Source organism: Barbus barbus, assembly GCF_936440315.1.
Source record: "Barbus barbus genome assembly, chromosome: 15".
Lineage (NCBI taxonomy): Eukaryota > Metazoa > Chordata > Actinopteri > Cypriniformes > Cyprinidae > Barbus > Barbus barbus.
The window spans coordinates 29605818-29611915 of NC_136743.1; positions in this window are offsets into that span (position 1 = coordinate 29605818).

A 6098-nucleotide genomic window follows, 5' to 3' on the forward strand; every position below is an offset into this window, starting at 1 on the left:
CATGTTCCAAAGTTAATCATGAACTCAGTGTCAAAGCCTGAGTTGGCAAAGACCGTACCAGTAAAGCATGAATGGGTGAGTCAATTCGAAACCATTCCTGTAACCCTGAGTTTGTTCAGTTAGCTTCATGGCACAGTCCCCTGGAGGGGCAGAGATGTCCTGCAGAGATGAGCTCCAACTCTAATTAAGGTTGAAGATTACTATTAAGTTACAGACAGGTGAGTTTTTGATTGGGATTGGAGCTAAACTCTGCATGACGGTGGTCCAGGACCAGCGCTGAAGAGCCCTACCTTAGAATAACCCCAATGCCCAAGTGAACTGTTTGTATAGCTACCCAGGAAAGTGAAAGTGAGTATTCATATTTTAAAAGTAACTGCTACCGTACGACTGGCTCTTTCCGTTGCTGTAACCTTGAAAAACTTAATCTTTCTCTTAATGCTTTTGCCTGCTTGCAACATTTCATTTCTTCACGTATCCTACGCCACAGACCCGGTCCCTCGAGACAGACTTGATCTGACATTTCTTCTGTCTAGCTGCACAGATGTTCCAGGCAGTGGGTCAGCATCTTATGAAACAGGAATATGAAATATACTGCATGGCCGTCCGCCTGCTGTGAAGGAAAGTGAGGCTGAGTGGATTGATGGGACGCTTGTCTCAGCAGACAGGATGCGGACGACTTTCTGTTTTTAAGTCCTTCAGAGCGGCAGCTCTTGCTCTCTGCTCATCTGGTCTTGGAAAATAGATTTTATTCCTGCTGTGAGGAGACAAGACTGGAATGTATTCATGTCATCTACGGGAAATTATTAGTTCAGCCTTATGAGTCACAAGAAGAACAAAAAATCTGTTGTAAAACATTTTAAAGCAACTTGGTACTTTTTTTTCCTGATTCCATTCAACCTGTACTGTCCGGTTTGATTTAGCTGCCTTGTCCAGTTAAAGCAGAAAAAAAAAATGCCATTTTTTTTTCACTGATGACAGTTTGGCAAAACAAAGACTCGTAAAATCAGAAAGAATCGTCAGAAATCATCTAACTATTTTCTATAAGAGCCTTCTGAATTCTGCATCAGTGCTTCTCTCACATCGCATCTTTGAGTCTTTCGTAATGCCTCCAGAAAACTGGCAGCGAGTGAGAACCGGGCCTAAAATCATGTAGTCTATACCCTGTATTATTGTCATGATCTTTCCTGTAAATGTAAGGGACTCTTTTAAGATTCCATTACAGTTACTATAAAATATATTTTCTTATGTACTTGTGTACACTGATGTTCAACATCAAATGTTTTTCTGTTGCACTCCGACTGTTTGATACCTTCACATCTTTTAAAGTTTAGCCTTGATCTTATGACGGTTTACGAAATGGAAATATGCTTGGACTTCATAATTTTAACAATAAAAAATTTAAAGGGATAGTTTACTCCAAAATGAAAATTCTGTTATTTACTCACCCTAATGTTGAACACAAAATACGATATTTTGAAGAATGCGGGCAACCAAAGAATTGACAGTAGCCACTGATTTCCATAGTTTTTTTTTGTTGTTTTTTTTCATATTATGGAAATCAAAGGCTACGCCAACTCTTAAAATATAGATATTTCAACCACTAGATGTCACAAGGGAGCAGGGTTATTATAGTTAACTATTAAAATCAAACTAAATAAAATAAACAGAATAGCCGCTGATAGGGCATCTACCTACACAAACCTATGGTCACAGTTACCAGTCTCAAAGGGAGGGACTCACAGTAACTATGTGGCTGCTGAAAAACTTCACAAAAAAAGCTCCGATTACAGGTCCTGACTTCACTCTCAGCTCTGCTAAATAACAAATCATCTCTCCTTAAAGGAATAGTTCACCCAAGAATGAAAATCCCACCATTATTTACATTACTCACGCTTATGTTGTTCTAAACCTGTATACGTTTTGTCTTCGGTGAAACAAAACTGCTCTTTCCCACACAACAAAAGCATAGTGACCAAAGGCTATCAAGCTCTAAATACAACCATAAAAGTAGGCCAGAAAACTTTTGTGCGTGCGATATATGAACAACAAAATGAAATGTATCTCATTGCTCGATGAAAATCCTGCCCTCTGGTGTAGCTCTCAAATTTGCTTCTATTGTATTAAAAGAGCAGTGTGAACAACATCCTTCAGAACCTTCCCTTTAGTGTTCCACAGAAGAAAGAAAAGGTTAGCGATTTGGAACAACAGGTGTTTTTGTAATTCATGAGTGATTTGTTTTTCTTTCTTTTTCATTCTGAATGATCTCCTTTAGAACCCACATTAATTGTACCATATTTTCTGTTTCATATCATGCTGGAGTGAAATAGACCTGCTACCATATGAGGTAGAAGGTGGTGAAACAGAGCTTGGAAGGAGGACGGTTCGATGACGTGCAGCTAATGTGGAGGTCTGGCCCACCCAGTGCACTTACTCTCCTGGATACCACCTTGACTTTGCATTTCTCCACATGACATAATGGTCTCAGTGAGGTCAGAATAGGCGCGTGAAAACACCGTGATGTTGACACAAGGTCTCTCTGTTACCCACAGAAAAAGTGAAAGATGGGCAAAAAGGATTGAGGGTGAGAAATTAACAGCATTTAAAAGCTGTGAAACCAGGGAAAATATGAAAAGACTTTTGATTTAGTGTTGTCCAGGGGTCTTGGGGTTTTTTTCTTTCTTTATTTCTTTATTTTTTATCTGAACCATGAAAATGACAAATGTAATTTCCCTGCCATTATTTATTGTGTTTTAGAAATTACTTTTTCAACATTTTTAGTACTAAAATAGCAATCTCTTTTCCCTTGTTAAAGCTAATTTCATAGCTAGCATGACCTAAATACTCACACTTAAACAATATTTATTAATATACATAACACATAATAATATATTCCAATTGGAAATAATGCACAATAAAAAAATGCTACCTTTTCTCAACTTTGCACTTTACTGACACTGTTTGTCTCCATGGTTTCCAAGAACTTACTAAACTAAACACTGACTTAAAAAAAGAAAAAATTTGTTGTTGGTTATGTAGAATTTTGGTCATTGTAGATATTACATCACGGCTGAGACAGTCGATTTTTATTACAGTTAATAATTCATTCAGAATAACTGAAAGTAAAAATACAGTTTTAGCTGGGACAAAAAGTTTACTGTTGAAGAAACACCCAGTTATGCCTTAATGTCTTATATTCACCTTCCACCATGTCATGGTTTTACATTAACTAAGGTAATGTGCTCATGTATGTCTACAGTAGCTCAGAAGTAGCTCTGCTTGAAGGGTCATGAATTGAGAAATCTAAATTTCCTTGATCTTTTGACAAGAGGTCATTGTGCTATAAAAACATTAAGATGCAAGACTGCCTGAAGAATTCTATCATGTGGTTGTTTAATTGTTTCTTTTACTAGCATATAAAATAAATGCAAATTAAGTCTTAAAGGAGGCATCCCCCTTTTAAATGAGTGTTGAAAACAGACAAAAACTTGCCACTTTTTCACTTATATACATATAAACACAATATTTGATTTATCACATTATAAGTGGTCCTCATGGAACATTATTAAAAATATGAATAATAATACTAAATAATCACCCCTTTAATGGCACCGTATGTATATCTAAATGATCCAAATGTCAAGAAATTTTCGAAAAACTTTGTCAACATGAACCGGTAGTCAAAAAGTGTGAAGGTTCGCTGAGTTCATACTCACCTGGGGGCAATATTAATCATATTCCATTCTCATGGCTGGAATAATAGAGCTGACACTGTGCCCATATACTGTAACCCATGACTAAACAACACCTCACCCTGTTCAAGCTCTGTTAGCTGGACTCTGAAGCAGAACCTCTAACATTTTTGTCTGTTTCATGGTGACTGCAGCTGACGGTGTTCGTGTCATTTGAGTATGTTTTCAGTGACTCTGCCTGTGAGGTTATGATGGAAAAAACGCCTCGACTCACACCTCTGCTCTCTTTTCCAGAAATAAAAAGTAAAAACACACTCTATATCATGCACAGTACGTACTCTGACAGAAACACCTCCCAACACCCTACGAATAGGTGTCCAAAAAAATAAAAAGTGCGTATGAACATGAACTAATGGTGATTGTGCAGATAAAGAAATCCGTTTTTCAAATAGGCCTACCCTAGTGAAAAATAAATATACTAAAATCTATTTGAAATACATTTATTTACACTACATAATTATGTATATTGAGACTTACTGATATAAAAAGTATATGTCAGTAAATATGTTAATAGATAAGAACCATAGTTAGTATGATATAAATGTATTTTAAATATATTACTTTTTTACTAGGGTAATTTGTCTTTTTTATGTTCTGCATGGAAACCTGTATATCTTCAACATCAATAATCAGTCTTTACTAAATATGAATTATTCCAAGCTTGAAAATGTAGCGCAGATTATTTTTGTGTAAACCATTCCTTTAATGAATATCTAATCCAAAAGTTAATTTTCTCATTCAACACAGGCAAGTCACTTATTACAACACAGGGGCATTCAGAATAACTTCCAGAAACCACTAGTTTCTGAATTAAGGGCACTTAATGTCCATCATACCAGGAAGCCACGCAGCTTTCTTCATTGCAAACACTATTCTTCAGTTTACTGATTAATTCACAATCCTAGCATCTGTCGGTAACTTTGTGAAGCATTTGGGACTAATATGCAAATCTCATTTTAACAAATGTGTGTGTTATAAGGTTTGTTTTCCACTAGAGGGCACAGGTTGGTCAGATGTTAACTGGAACATGAAGGTGACAGCACTGAAAGCTTTCGACAGAAGCTGTGGAGGAAATTATGGACGGTATTCACTGAGTCAAAATACTTGCTTCGTTTAAAAATACTCTGCTGAGCAACATCGAGTTCGCTGCAGCTCATTGGCACTAGATGGAGACACATGAAACAGAAATGTGTTTGAACACAGTCCTATACATGCAACATATCAGATACATTTGTTAAAAAAAGAACGCATGAGAAAATGAGTGAATACATTAATGAAAATATTATAGGCTACATCCAAAACACGAGTTGATAAATTGGTTGAAACGACTTATATGTGAAGATGACATCATGAAAGTATTTGGAAAAGTTTCAATATAATGACTGTGGAGATAAAACTGGAAGCAGATCAGTCCAGCCAGTCTCTATGACCTTTGAAGAGATGGAGGAAAATCTGTCATCTCTTTATTTGACCATTATGTTCAAGAAATATGCAACAGTTGATCAATAGTTATTTAAAAGTCGGAAAGATTAGATCTGCAAGTTAGTCATTAGATTTTAAGACTTTATGATGAAGGAGAACGTTAGATTCATTAATGCATTAATCAGCATTTCCTCTTTACTCGACGTGAGCTTCTCCTTTAGATCCAGATACAAACCTCATCTGAGCAGGTGTGTATCAATACTCTTCCACTCGGAAACACAACACGTGCTTTGATGAAATATTGAACTATGAAATATTGCAACATCTGCATATAAAAATAAAGTTTCCCATTTTGTATTATTATAACATAGATTATGAACATTTGTAGCCTTTTTATATTATCATTATTTTTTATCAATTTCATGATCTTATGCAAGCGTACCCTTTCAGTTAAAGTTTTTATAAGATGGACAGATCAATCTTATCCCGAACATTATTGTCTGCGTTTAAAAGTTTTAATTGGTTTTACAAATTTATTAGGAAGAAAATTATGGTTTAATATCTTGACATTTCTTTATTTATGCATTTGTAGAAAATGTATCATTTAAACATTTATTTTAAAAAATAAATTCGATTTGTTTATTTTTTTATTCATTTTTTAAACAGGCTAACATTTGAACAAAGCGAAGCAAGCAATAGCGCAAGAAAAACTAACACAGGGCAAGCAAGCAATTCACACGTTTTCATTTTTGCATATGAGGGGCTTTAAACCGGGGGGTGAAATCCGGACAGGTTGTTATAGCTACCCAATCCACAGGGGTCCCCCCACCCACCCTTAGACAACCTTATATATATAACACACAAAGCCTTGCATGTCCCAATAACTATTAAAACAGTGCGTGTCTCGCGCGTTTGCGGTTCAGGCTG